Below are 13,361 nucleotides of genomic sequence, written 5' to 3'. Positions count from 1 at the left end.
AAACATTGTAGTGACACTGCCCCATTTTAGGTGAATATGAGAGGAATACTATTACTGCATTTATTCAACATCTGCCCTACAAAATGACTGGAATTCAATCGCATTGCTCATGAAGGAATGGACAATCACACAAAAGGGTATGAAGAAACCCGCTCTTTTGCCTAAACGCTCTTGTGTGCCAAAAAGCACCACTCTGCCCCGTGTGAGGCTCGAACTCACGACCTTCAGATTATGAGACTGACGCGCTGCCTAACTGCGCCAACGAGGCATGTGCTGTGGTCAGTGTGAGTGGTGGAGCACTAGCTTCTGGATCATCTGCCATTCGGAGCAGCTCCAAACACGCTGCTCACCGTGAGCTGTCATGTCAGGATGGCCGAGCGGTCTAAGGCGCTGCGTTCAGGTTGCAGTCTCCCCTGGAGGCGTGAGTTCGAATCCCACTTCTGACAGATCTAACCTTTGGTTGCGGGCTCCAGGTAGAGTCTTTAACCCTCTGGCAAGTTGACCCAGTAACACACTAATATTGACGAAGCACTGCATTTCAGTTCATGTCAGAGCCAATGGAACACTACGGTACCTCTGACCACCGGCATCGTATGAACTTTAAAGTAACACTTTTGTGCCATGTATGGGATTCTGTGGAATTTCCATGCAGTTTCCAGGGAATGTCATGTCCTGACATTTCATGAAATTGGACATGTTTTATAGAATAGCATTCAATGGAATACCATGTTGCGATGTTTACCGGAATGAGAACTTGTTTATGAAAGGGTATTCATGTTTTGTTTGGGGTTTCTTTGGAGGGATGCAATGGGATTCTTTGAGTTTGACTGTGATGTCATGGACTGAAATTTTGGGGGTGCAGTAGAATTTCATGGCAAGGAATTCCTGGAAATCTCTTGGAATGACATGTCATGGGTTTATGGGCTGTGGGATGGAATGTCATGGAATGAGATTCATGAAATGTCAAGCGAAACATTACATCACTACTGACAAGAAACATCATGAGAATGAAAGAGTTATGTTCAACCTGAACAAAACATTGTAGTGACACTGCCCCATTTTAGGTGAATATGAGAGGAATACTATTACTGCATTTATTCAACATCTGCCCCACAAAATGACTGGATTTCAATCGCATTGCTCATGAAGGAATGGACAATCACACAAAAGGGTATGAAGAAACCCGCTCTTTTGCCTAAACGCTCTTGTGTGCCAAAAAGCACCACTCTGCCCCGTGTGAGGCTCGAACTCACAACCTTCAGATTATGAGACTGACGCGCTGCCTAACTGCGCCAACGAGGCATGTGCTGTGGCCAGTGTGAGTGGTGAAGCACTAGCTTCTGGATCATCTGCCATTCGGTGCAGCTCCAAACACGCTGCTCACCGTGAGCTGTCATGTCAGGATGGCCGAGCTAAGGCGCTGCGTTGAGGTCGCAGTCTCCCCTGGAGGCGTGGGTTCGAATCCCACTTCTGACAGACCTAACCTTTGGTTGCGGGCTCCAGGTAGAGTCTTTAACCCTCTGGCAAGTTGACCCAGTAACACACTAATATTGATGAAGCACTGCATTTCAGTTCATGTCAGATCCAATGGAACACTACGGTACCTCTGACCACCGGCATCGTATGAACTTTAAAGTAACACTTTTGTGCCATGTATGGGATTCTGTGGAATTTCCATGCAGTTTCCAGGGAATGTCATGTCCTGACATTTTATGAAATTGGACATGTTTTATAGAATAGCATTCAATGGAATACCATGTTGCGATGTTTACCGGAATGAGAACTTGTTTATGAAAGGGTATTCATGTTTTGTTTGGGGTTTCTTTGGAGGGATGCAATGGGATTCTTGGAGTTTGACTGTGATGTCGTGGACTGAAATTTTGGGGGTGCAGTAGAATTTCATTGCAAGGAATTCCTGGAAATCTCTTGGAATGACATGTCATGGATTTATGGGCTGTGGGATGGAATGTCATGGAATGAGAATCATGAAATGTCAAGCGAAACATTACATCACTACTGACAAGAAACATCATGAGAATGAAAGAATTATGTTCAACCTGAAAAAAACATTGTAGTGACACTGCCCCATTTTAGGTGAATATGAGAGGAATACTATTACTGCATTTATTCAACATCTGCCCTACAAAATGACTGGAATTGAATCGCATTGCTCATGAAGGAATGGACAATCACACAAAAGGGTATGAAGAAACCCGCTCTTTTGCCTGAACGCTCTTGTGTGCTAAAAAGCACAACTCTGCCCCGTGTGAGGCTCGAACTCACGACCTTCAGATTATGAGACTGACGCGCTGCCTAACTGCGCCAACGAGGCATGTGCTGTGGCCAGTGTGAGTGGTGGAGCACTAGCTTCTGGATCATCTGCCATTCGGTGCAGCTCCAAACACGCTGCTCACCATGCGCTGTCATGTCAGGATGGCCGAGCGGTCTAAGGTGCTGCGTTCAGGTCGCAGTCTCCCCTGGAGGTGTGGGTTCGAATCCCACTTCTGACAGACCTAACCTTTGGTTGCGGGCTCCAGGTAGACTCTTTAACCCTCTGGCAAGTTGACCCAGTAACACGCTAATATTGACGAAGCACTGCAATTCAGTTCATGTCAGAGCCAATGGAACACTACGGTACCTCTGACCACCGGCATCGCATGAACTTTAAAGTAACACTTTTGTGCCATGTATGGGATTCTGTGGAATTTTCATGCAGTTTCCAGGGAATGTCATGTCCTGACATTTCATGAAATTGGACATGTTTTATAGAATAGCATTCAATGGAATAACATGTTGTGATGTTTACCGGAATGAGAACTTGTTTATGAAAGGGTATTCATGTTTTGTTTGGGGTTTCTTTGGAGGGATGCAATGGGATTCTTGGAGTTTGACTGTGATGTCATGGACTGAAATTTTGGGGGTGCAGTAGAATTTCATGGCAAGGAATTCCTGGAAATCTCTTGGAATGACATGTCATGGGTTTATGGGCTGTGGGATGGAATGTCATGGAATGAGATTCATGGCATGTCAAGCGAAACATTACATAAATACTGACAAGAAACGTCATGAGAATGAAAGAATTATGTTCAGACTGAACAAAACATTGTAGTGACACTGCCCCAGTTTAGGTTAATATGAGAGGAATACTATTTCTGCATTTATTCAACATCTGCGCTACAAAATGACTGGATTTCAATCGCATTGCTCATGAAGGAATGGACAATAACACAAAAGGGTATGAAGAAACCCGCTCTTTTGCCTAAACGCTCTTGTGTGCCAAAAAGCACCACTCTGCCCCGTGTGAGGCTCGAACTCACGACCTTCAGATTATGAGACTGACGCGCTGCCTAACTGCGCCAACGAGGCATGTGCTGTGGACAGTGTGAGTGGTGGAGCACTAGCTTCTGGATCATCTGCCATTCGGTGCAGCTCCAAACACGCTGCTCACCGTGAGCTGTCATGTCAGGATGGCCGAGCGGTCTAAGGCGCTGCGTTCAGGTCGCAGTCTCCCCTGGAGGCGTGGGTTCGAATCCCACTTCTGACAGACCTAACCTTTGGTTGCGGGCTCTATGTAGAGTCTTTAACCCTCTGGCAAGTTGACCCAGTAACACACTAATATTGATGAAGCACTGCATTTCAGTTCATGTCAGAGCCAATGGAACACTACGGTACCTCTGACCACCGGCATCGTATGAACTTTAAAGTAACACTTTTGTGCCATGTATGGGATTCTGTGGAATTTCCATGCAGTTTCCAGGGAATGACATGTCCTGACATTTCATGAAATTGGACATGTTTTATAGAATAGCATTCAATGGAATACCATGTTGTGATGTTTACCGGAATGAGAACTTGTTTATGAAAGGGTATTCATGTTTTGTTTGGGGTTTCTTTGGAGGGATGCAATGGGATTCTTGGAGTTTGACTGTGATGTCATGGACTGAAATTTTGGGGGTGCAGTAGAATTTCATGGCAAGGAATTCCTGGAAATCTCTTGGAATGACATGTCATGGGTTTATGGGCTGTGGGATGGAATGTCATGGAATGAGATTCATGGCATGTCAAGCGAAACATTACATCACTACTGACAAGAAACGTCATGAGAATGAAAGAATTATGTTCAGACTGAACAAAACATTGTAGTGACACTGCCCAATTTTAGGTGAATATGAGAGGAATACTATTACTGCATTTATTCAACATCTGCCCTACAAAATGACTGGAATTCAATCGCATTGCTCATGAAGGAATGGACAATCACACAAAAGGGTATGAAGAAACCCGCTCTTTTGCCTAAACGCTCTTGTGTGCTAAAAAGCACAACCCTGCCCCGTGTGAGGCTCGAACTCACGACCTTCAGATTATGAGACTGACGCGCTGCCTAACTGCGCCAACGAGGCATGTGCTGTGGCCAGTGTGAGTGGTGGAGCCCTAGCTTCTGGATCATCTGCCATTCGGTGCAGCTCCAAACACGCTGCTCACCGTGCGCAGTCATGTCAGGATGGCCGAGCGGTCTAAGGCGCTGCGTTCAGGTCGCAGTCTCCCCTGGAGGCGTGGGTTCGAATCCCACTTCTGACAGACCTAACCTTTGGTTGCGGGCTCCAGGTAGACTCTTTAACCCTCTGGCAAGTTGACCCAGTAACACGCTAATTTTGACGAAGCACTGCAATTCAGTTCATGTCAGAGCCAATGGAACACTACGGTACCTCTGACCACCGGCATCGCATGAACTTTAAAGTAACACTTTTGTGCCATGTATGGGATTCTGTGGAATTTTCATGCAGTTTCCAGGGAATGTCATGTCCTGACATTTCATGAAATTGGACATGTTTTATAGAATAGCATTCAATGGAATAACATGTTGTGATGTTTACCGGAATGAGAACTTGTTTATGAAAGGGTATTCATGTTTTGTTTGGGGTTTCTTTGGAGGGATGCAATGGGATTCTTGGAGTTTTACTGTGATGTCATGGACTGAAATTTTGGGGGTGCAGTAGAATTTCATGGCAAGGAATTCCTGGAAATCTCTTGGAATGACATGTCATGGGTTTATGGGCTGTGGGATGGAATGTCATGGAATGAGATTCATGGCATGTCAAGCGAAACATTACATCACTACTGACAAGAAACGTCATGAGAATGAAAGAATTATGTTCAGACTGAACAAAACATTGTAGTGACACTGCCCCATTTTAGGTGAATATGAGAGGAATACTATTACTGCATTTATTCAACATCTGCCCTACAAAATGACTGGAATTCAATCGCATTGCTCATGAAGGAATGGACAATCACACAAAAGGGTATGAAGAAACCCGCTCTTTTGCCTAAACGCTCTTGTGTGCCAAAAAGCACCACTCTGCCCCGTGTGAGGCTCGAACTCACGACCTTCAGATTATGAGACTGACGCGCTGCCTAACTGCGCCAACGAGGCATGTGCTGTGGCCAGTGTGAGTGGTGGAGCACTAGCTTCTGGATCATCTGCCATTCGGTGCAGCTCCAAACACGCTGCTCACCGTGAACTGTCATGTCAGGATGGCCGAGCGGTCTAAGGCGCTGTGTTCAGGTCGCAGTCTCCCCTGGAGGCGTGGGTTCGAATCCCACTTCTGACAGACCTAACCTTTGGTTGCGGGCTCCAGGTAGAGTCTTTAACCCTCTGGCAAGTTGACCCAGTAACACACTAATATTGACGAAGCACTGCATTTCAGTTCATGTCAGAGCCAATGGAACACTACGGTACCTCTGACCACCGGCATCGTATGAACTGTAAAGTAACACTTTTGTGCCATGTATGGGATTCTGTGGAATTTCCATGCAGTTTCCAGGGAATGTCATGTCCTGACATTTCATGAAATTGGACATGTTTTATAGAATGTCATGTCCTGACATTTCATGAAATTGGACATGTTTTATAGAATAGCATTCAATGGAATACCATGTTGTGATGTTTACCGGAATGAGAACTTGTTTATGAAAGGGTATTCATGTTTTGTTTGGGGTTTCTTTGGAGGGATGCAATGGGATTCTTGGAGTTTTACTGTGATGTCATGGACTGAAATTTTGGGGGTGCAGTAGAATTTCATGGCAAGGAATTCCTGGAAATCTCTTGGAATGACATGTCATGGGTTTATGGGCTGTGGGATGGAATGTCATGGAATGAGATTCATGGCATGTCAAGCGAAACATTACATCACTACTGACAAGAAACGTCATGAGAATGAAAGAATTATGTTCAGACTGAACAAAACATTGTAGTGACACTGCCCCATTTTAGGTGAATATGAGAGGAATACTATTACTGCATTTATTCAACATCTGCCCTACAAAATGACTGGAATTCAATCGCATTGCTCATGAAGGAATGGACAATCACACAAAAGGGTATGAAGAAACCCGCTCTTTTGCCTAAACGCTCTTGTGTGCCAAAAAGCACCACTCTGCCCCGTGTGAGGCTCGAACTCACGACCTTCAGATTATGAGACTGACGCGCTGCCTAACTGCGCCAACGAGGCATGTGCTGTGGTCAGTGTGAGTGGTGGAGCACTAGCTTCTGGATCATCTGCCATTCGGAGCAGCTCCAAACACGCTGCTCACCGTGAGCTGTCATGTCAGGATGGCCGAGCGGTCTAAGGCGCTGCGTTCAGGTTGCAGTCTCCCCTGGAGGCGTGGGTTCGAATCCCACTTCTGACAGATCTAACCTTTGGTTGCGGGCTCCAGGTAGAGTCTTTAACCCTCTGGCAAGTTGACCCAGTAACACACTAATATTGACGAAGCACTGCATTTCAGTTCATGTCAGAGCCAATGGAACACTACGGTACCTCTGACCACCGGCATCGTATGAACTTTAAAGTAACACTTTTGTGCCATGTATGGGATTCTGTGGAATTTCCATGCAGTTTCCAGGGAATGTCATGTCCTGACATTTCATGAAATTGGACATGTTTTATAGAATAGCATTCAATGGAATACCATGTTGCGATGTTTACCGGAATGAGAACTTGTTTATGAAAGGGTATTCATGTTTTGTTTGGGGTTTCTTTGGAGGGATGCAATGGGATTCTTGGAGTTTGACTGTGATGTCATGGACTGAAATTTTGGGGGTGCAGTAGAATTTCATGGCAAGGAATTCCTGGAAATCTCTTGGAATGACATGTCATGGGTTTATGGGCTGTGGGATGGAATGTCATGGAATGAGATTCATGAAATGTCAAGCGAAACATTACATCACTACTGACAAGAAACATCATGAGAATGAAAGAGTTATGTTCAACCTGAACAAAACATTGTAGTGACACTGCCCCATTTTAGGTGAATATGAGAGGAATACTATTACTGCATTTATTCAACATCTGCCCTACAAAATGACTGGAATTCAATCGCATTGCTCATGAAGGAATGGACAATCACACAAAAGGGTATGAAGAAACCCGCTCTTTTGCCTGAACGCTCTTGTGTGCTAAAAAGCACAACTCTGCCCCGTGTGAGGCTCGAACTCACGACCTTCAGATTATGAGAGTGACGCGCTGCCTAACTGCGCCAACGAGGCATGTGCTGTGGCCAGTGTGAGTGGTGGAGCACTAGCTTCTGGATCATCTGCCATTCGGTGCAGCTCCAAACACGCTGCTCACCGTGCGCGGTCATGTCAGGATGGCCGAGCGGTCTAAGGCGCTGCGTTCAGGTCGCAGTCTCCCCTGGAGGCGTGCGTTCGAATCCCACTTCTGACAGACCTAACCTTTGGTTGCGGGCTCCAGGTAGACTCTTTAACCCTCTGGCACGTTGACCCAGTAACACGCTAATATTGACGAAGCACTGCAATTCAGTTCATGTCAGAGCCAATGGAAGACTACGGTACCTCTGACCACCGGCATCGCATGAACTTTAAAGTAACACTTTTGTGCCATGTATGGGATTCTGTGGAATTTTCATGCAGTTTCCAGGGAATGTCATGTCCTGACATTTCATGAAATTGGACATGTTTTATAGAATAGCATTCAATGGAATAACATGTTGTGATGTTTACCGGAATGAGAACTTGTTTATGAAAGGGTATTCATGTTTTGTTTGGGGTTTCTTTGGAGGGATGCAATGGGATTCTTGGAGTTTGACTTTGATGTCATGGACTGAAATTTTGGGGGTGCAGTAGAATTTCATGGCAAGGAATTCCTGGAAATCTCTTGGAATGACATGTCATGGGTTTATGGGCTGTGGGATGGAATGTCATGGAATGAGATTCATGGCATGTCAAGCGAAACATTACATCACTACTGACAAGAAACGTCATGAGAATGAAAGAATTATGTTCAGACTGAACAAAACATTGTAGTGACACTGCCCCAGTTTAGGTGAATATGAGAGGAATACTATTTCTGCATTTATTCAACATCTGCCCTACAAAATGACTGGATTTCAATCGCATTGCTCATGAAGGAATGGACAATCACACAAAAGGGTATGAAGAAACACGCTATTTTGCCTAAACGCTCTTGTGTGCCAAAAAGCACCACTCTACCCCGTGTGAGGCTCGAACTCACGACCTTCAGATTATGAGACTGACGCGCTGCCTAACTGCGCCAACAAGGCATGTGCTGTGGCCAGTGTGAGTGGTGGAGCACTAGCTTCTGGATCATCTGCCATTCGGTGCAGCTCCAAACACGCTGCTCACCGTGCGCTTTTATGTCAGGATGGCCGAGCGGTCTAAGGCGCTGCGTTCAGGTCGCAGTCTCCCCTGGAGGCGTGGGTTCGAATCCCACTTCTGACAGACCTAACCTTTGGTTGCGGGCTCCAGGTAGAGTCTTTAACCCTCTGGCAAGTTGACCCAGTAACACACTAATATTGACGAAGCACTGCATTTCAGTTCATGTCAAAGCCAATGGAACACTACGGTACCTCTGACCACCGACATCGTATGAACTTTAAAGTAACACTTTTGTGCCATGTATGGGATTCTGTGGAATTTCCATGCAGTTTCCAGGGAATGTCATGTCCTGACATTTCATGAAATTGGACATGTTTTATAGAATAGCATTCAATGGAATACCATGTTGTGATGTTTACCGGAATGAGAACTTGTTTATGAAAGGGTATTCATGTTTTGTTTGGGGTTTCTTTGGAGGGATGCAATGGGATTCTTGGAGTTTGACTGTGATGTCATGGACTGAAATTTTGGGGGTGCAGTAGAATTTCATGGCAAGGAATTCCTGGAAATCTCTTGGAATGACATGTCATGGGTTTATGGGCTGTGGGATGGAATGTCATGGAATGAGATTCATGGCATGTCAAGCGAAACATTACATCACTACTGACAAGAAACGTCATGAGAATGAAAGAATTATGTTCAGACTGAACAAAACATTGTAGTGACACTGCCCCATTTTAGGTGAATATGAGAGGAATACTATTACTGCATTTATTCAACATCTGCCCTACAAAATGACTGGATTTCAATCGCATTGCTCATGAAGGAATGGACAATCACACAAAAGGGTATGAAGAAACCCGCTCTTTTGCCTAAACGCTCTTGTGTGCCAAAAAGCACCAATCTGCCCCGTGTGAGGCTCGAACTCACGACCTTCAGATTATGAGACTGACGCGCTGCCTAACTGCGCCAACGAGGCATGTGCTGTGGTCAGTGTGAGTGGTGGAGCACTAGCTTCTGGATCATCTGCCATTTGGTGCAGCTCCAAACACGCTGCTCACCGTGCGCTTTCATGTCAGGATGGCCGAGCGGTCTAAGGCGCTGCGTTCAGGTCGCAGTCTCCCCTGGAGGCGTGGGTTCGAATCCCACTTCTGACAGACCTAACCTTTGGTTGCGGGCTCCAGGTAGACTCTTTAACCCTCTGGCAAGTTGACCCAGTAACACGCTAATATTGACGAAGCACTGCAATTCAGTTCATGTCAGAGCCAATGGAACACTACGGTACCTCTGACCACCGGCATCGCATGAACTTTAAAGTAACACTTTTGTGCCATGTATGGGATTCTGTGGAATTTTCATGCAGTTTCCAGGGAATGTCATGTCCTGACATTTCATGAAATTGGACATGTTTTATAGAATAGCATTCAATGGAATAACATGTTGTGATGTTTACCGGAATGAGAACTTGTTTATGAAAGGGAATTCATGTTTTGTTTGGGGTTTCTTTGGAGGGATGCAATGGGATTCTTGGAGTTTGACTGTGATGTCATGGACTGAAATTTTGGGGGTGCAGTAGAATTTCATGGCAAGGAATTCCTGGAAATCTCTTGGAATGACATGTCATGGGTTTATGGGCTGTGGGATGGAATGTCATGGAATGAGATTCATGGCATGTCAAGCGAAACATTACATCACTACTGACAAGAAACGTCATGAGAATGAAAGAATTATGTTCAGACTGAACAAAACATTGTAGTGACACTGCCCCAGTTTAGGTTAGTATGAGAGGAATACTATTTCTGCATTTATTCAACATCTGCCCTACAAAATGACTGGATTTCAATCGCATTGCTCATGAAGGAATGGACAATCACACAAAAGGGTATGAAGAAACCCGCTCTTTTGCCTAAACGCTCTTGTGTGCCAAAAAGCACCACTCTGCCCCGTGTGAGGCTCGAACTCACGACCTTCAGATTATGAGACTGACGCGCTGCCTAACTGCGCCAACGAGGCATGTGCTGTGGACAGTGTGAGTGGTGGAGCACTAGCTTCTGGATCATCTGCCATTCGGTGCAGCTCCAAACACGCTGCTCACCGTGAGCTGTCATGTCAGGATGGCCGAGCGGTCTAAGGCGCTGCGTTCAGGTCGCAGTCTCCCCTGGAGGCGTGGGTTCGAATCCCACTTCTGACAGACCTAACCTTTGGTTGCGGGCTCCAGGTAGAGTCTTTAACCCTCTGGCAAGTTGACCCAGTAACACACTAATATTGACGAAGCACTGCATTTCAGTTCATGTCAGAGCCAATGGAACACTACGGTACCTCTGACCACCGGCATCGTATGAACTTTAAAGTAACACTTTTGTGCCATGTATGGGATTCTGTGGAATTTTCATGCAGCTTCCAGGGAATGTCATGTCCTGACATTTCATGAAATTGGACATGTTTTATAGAATAGCATTCAATGGAATAACATGTTGTGATGTTTACCGGAATGAGAACTTGTTTATGAAAGGGTATTCATGTTTTGTTTGGGGTTTCTTTGGAGGGATGCAATGGGATTCTTGGAGTTTGACTGTGATGTCATGGACTGAAATGTTGGGGGTGCAGTAGAATTTCATGGCAAGGAATTCCTGGAAATCTCTTGGAATGACATGTCATGGGTTTATGGGCTGTGGGATGGAATGTCATGGAATGAGATTCATGGCATGTCAAGCGAAACATTACATCACTACTGACAAGAAACGTCATGAGAATGAAAGAATTATGTTCAGACTGAACAAAACATTGTAGTGACACTGCCCCAGTTTAGGTGAATATGAGAGGAATACTATTTCTGCATTTATTCAACATCTGCCCTACAAAATGACTGGATTTCAATCGCATTGCTCATGAAGGAATGGACAATCACACAAAAGGGTATGAAGAAACCCGCTCTTTTGCCTAAACGCTCTTGTGTGCCAAAAAGCACCACTCTGCCCCGTGTGAGGCTCGAACTCACGACCTTCAGATTATGAGACTGACGCGCTGCCTAACTGCGCCAACGAGGCATGTGCTGTGGCCAGTGTGAGTGGTGGAGCACTAGCTTCTGGATCATCTGCCATTCGGTGCAGCTCCAAACACGCTGCTCACCGTGAGCTGTCATGTCAGGATGGCCGAGCGGTCTAAGGCGCTGCGTTCAGGTCGCAGTCTCCCCTGGAGGCGTGGGTTCGAATCCCACTTCTGACAGACCTAACCTTTGGTTGCGGGCTCCAGGTAGAGTCTTTAACCCTCTGGCAAGTTGACCCAGTAACACACTAATATTGACGAAGCACTGCATTTCAGTTCATGTCAGAGCCAATGGAACACTACGATACCTCTGACCACCGGCATCGTATGAACTGTAAAGTAACACTTTTGTGCCATGTATGGGATTCTGTGGAATTTCCATGCAGTTTCCAGGGAATGTCATGTCCTGACATTTCATGAAATTGGACATGTTTTATAGAATAGCATTCAATGGAATACCATGTTGTGATGTTTACCGGAATGAGAACTTGTTTATGAAAGGGTATTCATGTTTTGTTTGGGGTTTCTTTGGAGGGATGCAATGGGATTCTTGGAGTTTGACTGTGATGTCATGGACTGAAATTTTGGGGGTGCAGTAGAATTTCATGGCAAGGAATTCCTGGAAATCTCTTGGAATGACATGTCATGGGTTTATGGGCTGTGGGATGGAATGTCATGGAATGAGATTCATGGCATGTCAAGCGAAACATTACATCACTACTGACAAGAAACGTCATGAGAATGAAAGAATTATGTTCAGACTGAACAAAACATTGTAGAGACACTGCCCCATTTTAGGTGAATATGAGAGGAATACTATTACTGCATTTATTCAACATCTGCCCTACAAAATGACTGGATTTCAATCGCATTGCTCATGAAGGAATGGACAATCACACAAAAGGGTATGAAGAAACCCGCTCTTTTGCCTAAACGCTCTTGTGTGCCAAAAAGCACCACTCTGCCCCGTGTGAGGCTCGAACTCACGACCTTCAGATTATGAGACTGACGCGCTGCCTAACTGCACCAACAAGGCATGTGCTGTGGCCAGTGTGAGTGGTGGAGCACTAGCTTCTGGATCATCTGCCATTCGGTGCAGCTCCAAATACGCTGCTCACCGTGTGCTGTCATGTCAGGATGGCCGAGCGGTCTAAGGCGCTGCGTTCAGGTCGCAGTCTCACCTGGAGGCGTAGGTTCGAATCCCACTTCTGACAGACCTAACCTTTGATTGTGGGCTCCAGGTAGAGTCTTTAACCATCTGGCAAGTTGACCCAGTAACACACTAATATTGACGAAGCACTGCATTTCAGTTCTTGTCAGAGCCAATGGAACACTACGGTACCTCTGACCACTGGCATCGTATGAACTTTAAAGTAACACTTTTGTGCCATGTATGGGATTCTGTGGAATTTCCATGCAGTTTCCAGGGAATGTCATGTCCTGACATTTCATGAAATTGGACATGTTTTATAGAATAGCATTCAATGGAATACCATGTTGCGATGTTTACCGGAATGAGAACTTGTTTATGAAAGGGTATTCATGTTTTGTTTGGGGTTTCTTTGGAGGGATGCAATGGGATTCTTGGAGTTTGACTGTGATGTCATGGACTGAAATTTTGGGGGTGCAGTAGAATTTCATGGCAAGGAATTCCTGGAAATCTCTTGGAATGACATGTCAT

The 13,361-nt window shown here is 45.4% G+C and overlaps 22 non-coding genes across 22 annotated transcripts; 10 read left to right on the top strand and 12 right to left on the bottom strand.

Annotated features, from left to right (window-relative positions):
- Positions 1–194: 194 nt before the first annotated feature.
- Positions 195–268, bottom strand: trnam-cau (transfer RNA methionine (anticodon CAU)). The gene has a single exon. It is a non-coding gene; the product is annotated as a tRNA-Met (tRNA).
- Positions 269–1,228: 960 nt separating this feature from the next.
- trnam-cau (transfer RNA methionine (anticodon CAU)) lies at positions 1,229–1,302 on the bottom strand. Its single transcript has one exon. It is a non-coding gene; the product is annotated as a tRNA-Met (tRNA).
- Positions 1,303–1,397: 95 nt separating this feature from the next.
- trnal-gag (transfer RNA leucine (anticodon GAG)) lies at positions 1,398–1,476 on the top strand. The gene has a single exon. It is a non-coding gene; the product is annotated as a tRNA-Leu (tRNA).
- Positions 1,477–2,258: 782 nt separating this feature from the next.
- trnam-cau (transfer RNA methionine (anticodon CAU)) lies at positions 2,259–2,332 on the bottom strand. Its single transcript has one exon. It is a non-coding gene; the product is annotated as a tRNA-Met (tRNA).
- A 95-nt stretch (positions 2,333–2,427) lies between these two features.
- Positions 2,428–2,510, top strand: trnal-cag (transfer RNA leucine (anticodon CAG)). Its single transcript has one exon. It is a non-coding gene; the product is annotated as a tRNA-Leu (tRNA).
- A 782-nt stretch (positions 2,511–3,292) lies between these two features.
- On the bottom strand, positions 3,293–3,366 carry trnam-cau (transfer RNA methionine (anticodon CAU)). The gene has a single exon. It is a non-coding gene; the product is annotated as a tRNA-Met (tRNA).
- Positions 3,367–3,461: 95 nt separating this feature from the next.
- On the top strand, positions 3,462–3,544 carry trnal-cag (transfer RNA leucine (anticodon CAG)). The gene has a single exon. It is a non-coding gene; the product is annotated as a tRNA-Leu (tRNA).
- Positions 3,545–4,326: 782 nt separating this feature from the next.
- Positions 4,327–4,400, bottom strand: trnam-cau (transfer RNA methionine (anticodon CAU)). The gene has a single exon. It is a non-coding gene; the product is annotated as a tRNA-Met (tRNA).
- Positions 4,401–4,495: 95 nt separating this feature from the next.
- Positions 4,496–4,578, top strand: trnal-cag (transfer RNA leucine (anticodon CAG)). Its single transcript has one exon. It is a non-coding gene; the product is annotated as a tRNA-Leu (tRNA).
- A 782-nt stretch (positions 4,579–5,360) lies between these two features.
- Positions 5,361–5,434, bottom strand: trnam-cau (transfer RNA methionine (anticodon CAU)). Its single transcript has one exon. It is a non-coding gene; the product is annotated as a tRNA-Met (tRNA).
- Positions 5,435–5,529: 95 nt separating this feature from the next.
- trnal-cag (transfer RNA leucine (anticodon CAG)) lies at positions 5,530–5,612 on the top strand. The gene has a single exon. It is a non-coding gene; the product is annotated as a tRNA-Leu (tRNA).
- Positions 5,613–6,438: 826 nt separating this feature from the next.
- On the bottom strand, positions 6,439–6,512 carry trnam-cau (transfer RNA methionine (anticodon CAU)). Its single transcript has one exon. It is a non-coding gene; the product is annotated as a tRNA-Met (tRNA).
- Positions 6,513–6,607: 95 nt separating this feature from the next.
- trnal-cag (transfer RNA leucine (anticodon CAG)) lies at positions 6,608–6,690 on the top strand. The gene has a single exon. It is a non-coding gene; the product is annotated as a tRNA-Leu (tRNA).
- Positions 6,691–8,506: 1,816 nt separating this feature from the next.
- trnam-cau (transfer RNA methionine (anticodon CAU)) lies at positions 8,507–8,580 on the bottom strand. Its single transcript has one exon. It is a non-coding gene; the product is annotated as a tRNA-Met (tRNA).
- Positions 8,581–8,675: 95 nt separating this feature from the next.
- Positions 8,676–8,758, top strand: trnal-cag (transfer RNA leucine (anticodon CAG)). The gene has a single exon. It is a non-coding gene; the product is annotated as a tRNA-Leu (tRNA).
- A 782-nt stretch (positions 8,759–9,540) lies between these two features.
- On the bottom strand, positions 9,541–9,614 carry trnam-cau (transfer RNA methionine (anticodon CAU)). The gene has a single exon. It is a non-coding gene; the product is annotated as a tRNA-Met (tRNA).
- A 95-nt stretch (positions 9,615–9,709) lies between these two features.
- Positions 9,710–9,792, top strand: trnal-cag (transfer RNA leucine (anticodon CAG)). The gene has a single exon. It is a non-coding gene; the product is annotated as a tRNA-Leu (tRNA).
- Positions 9,793–10,574: 782 nt separating this feature from the next.
- On the bottom strand, positions 10,575–10,648 carry trnam-cau (transfer RNA methionine (anticodon CAU)). Its single transcript has one exon. It is a non-coding gene; the product is annotated as a tRNA-Met (tRNA).
- Positions 10,649–10,743: 95 nt separating this feature from the next.
- On the top strand, positions 10,744–10,826 carry trnal-cag (transfer RNA leucine (anticodon CAG)). The gene has a single exon. It is a non-coding gene; the product is annotated as a tRNA-Leu (tRNA).
- Positions 10,827–11,608: 782 nt separating this feature from the next.
- Positions 11,609–11,682, bottom strand: trnam-cau (transfer RNA methionine (anticodon CAU)). Its single transcript has one exon. It is a non-coding gene; the product is annotated as a tRNA-Met (tRNA).
- Positions 11,683–11,777: 95 nt separating this feature from the next.
- trnal-cag (transfer RNA leucine (anticodon CAG)) lies at positions 11,778–11,860 on the top strand. Its single transcript has one exon. It is a non-coding gene; the product is annotated as a tRNA-Leu (tRNA).
- A 782-nt stretch (positions 11,861–12,642) lies between these two features.
- Positions 12,643–12,716, bottom strand: trnam-cau (transfer RNA methionine (anticodon CAU)). The gene has a single exon. It is a non-coding gene; the product is annotated as a tRNA-Met (tRNA).
- Positions 12,717–13,361: the final 645 nt, after the last annotated feature.

The sequence above is a fragment of the Pseudorasbora parva genome, chromosome 20, assembly GCF_024679245.1.
Source record: "Pseudorasbora parva isolate DD20220531a chromosome 20, ASM2467924v1, whole genome shotgun sequence".
NCBI lineage: Eukaryota > Metazoa > Chordata > Actinopteri > Cypriniformes > Gobionidae > Pseudorasbora > Pseudorasbora parva.
The sequence above is the reverse complement of the archived record's forward strand: the minus strand, read 5'-3'. Positions and strand labels throughout refer to the sequence as shown.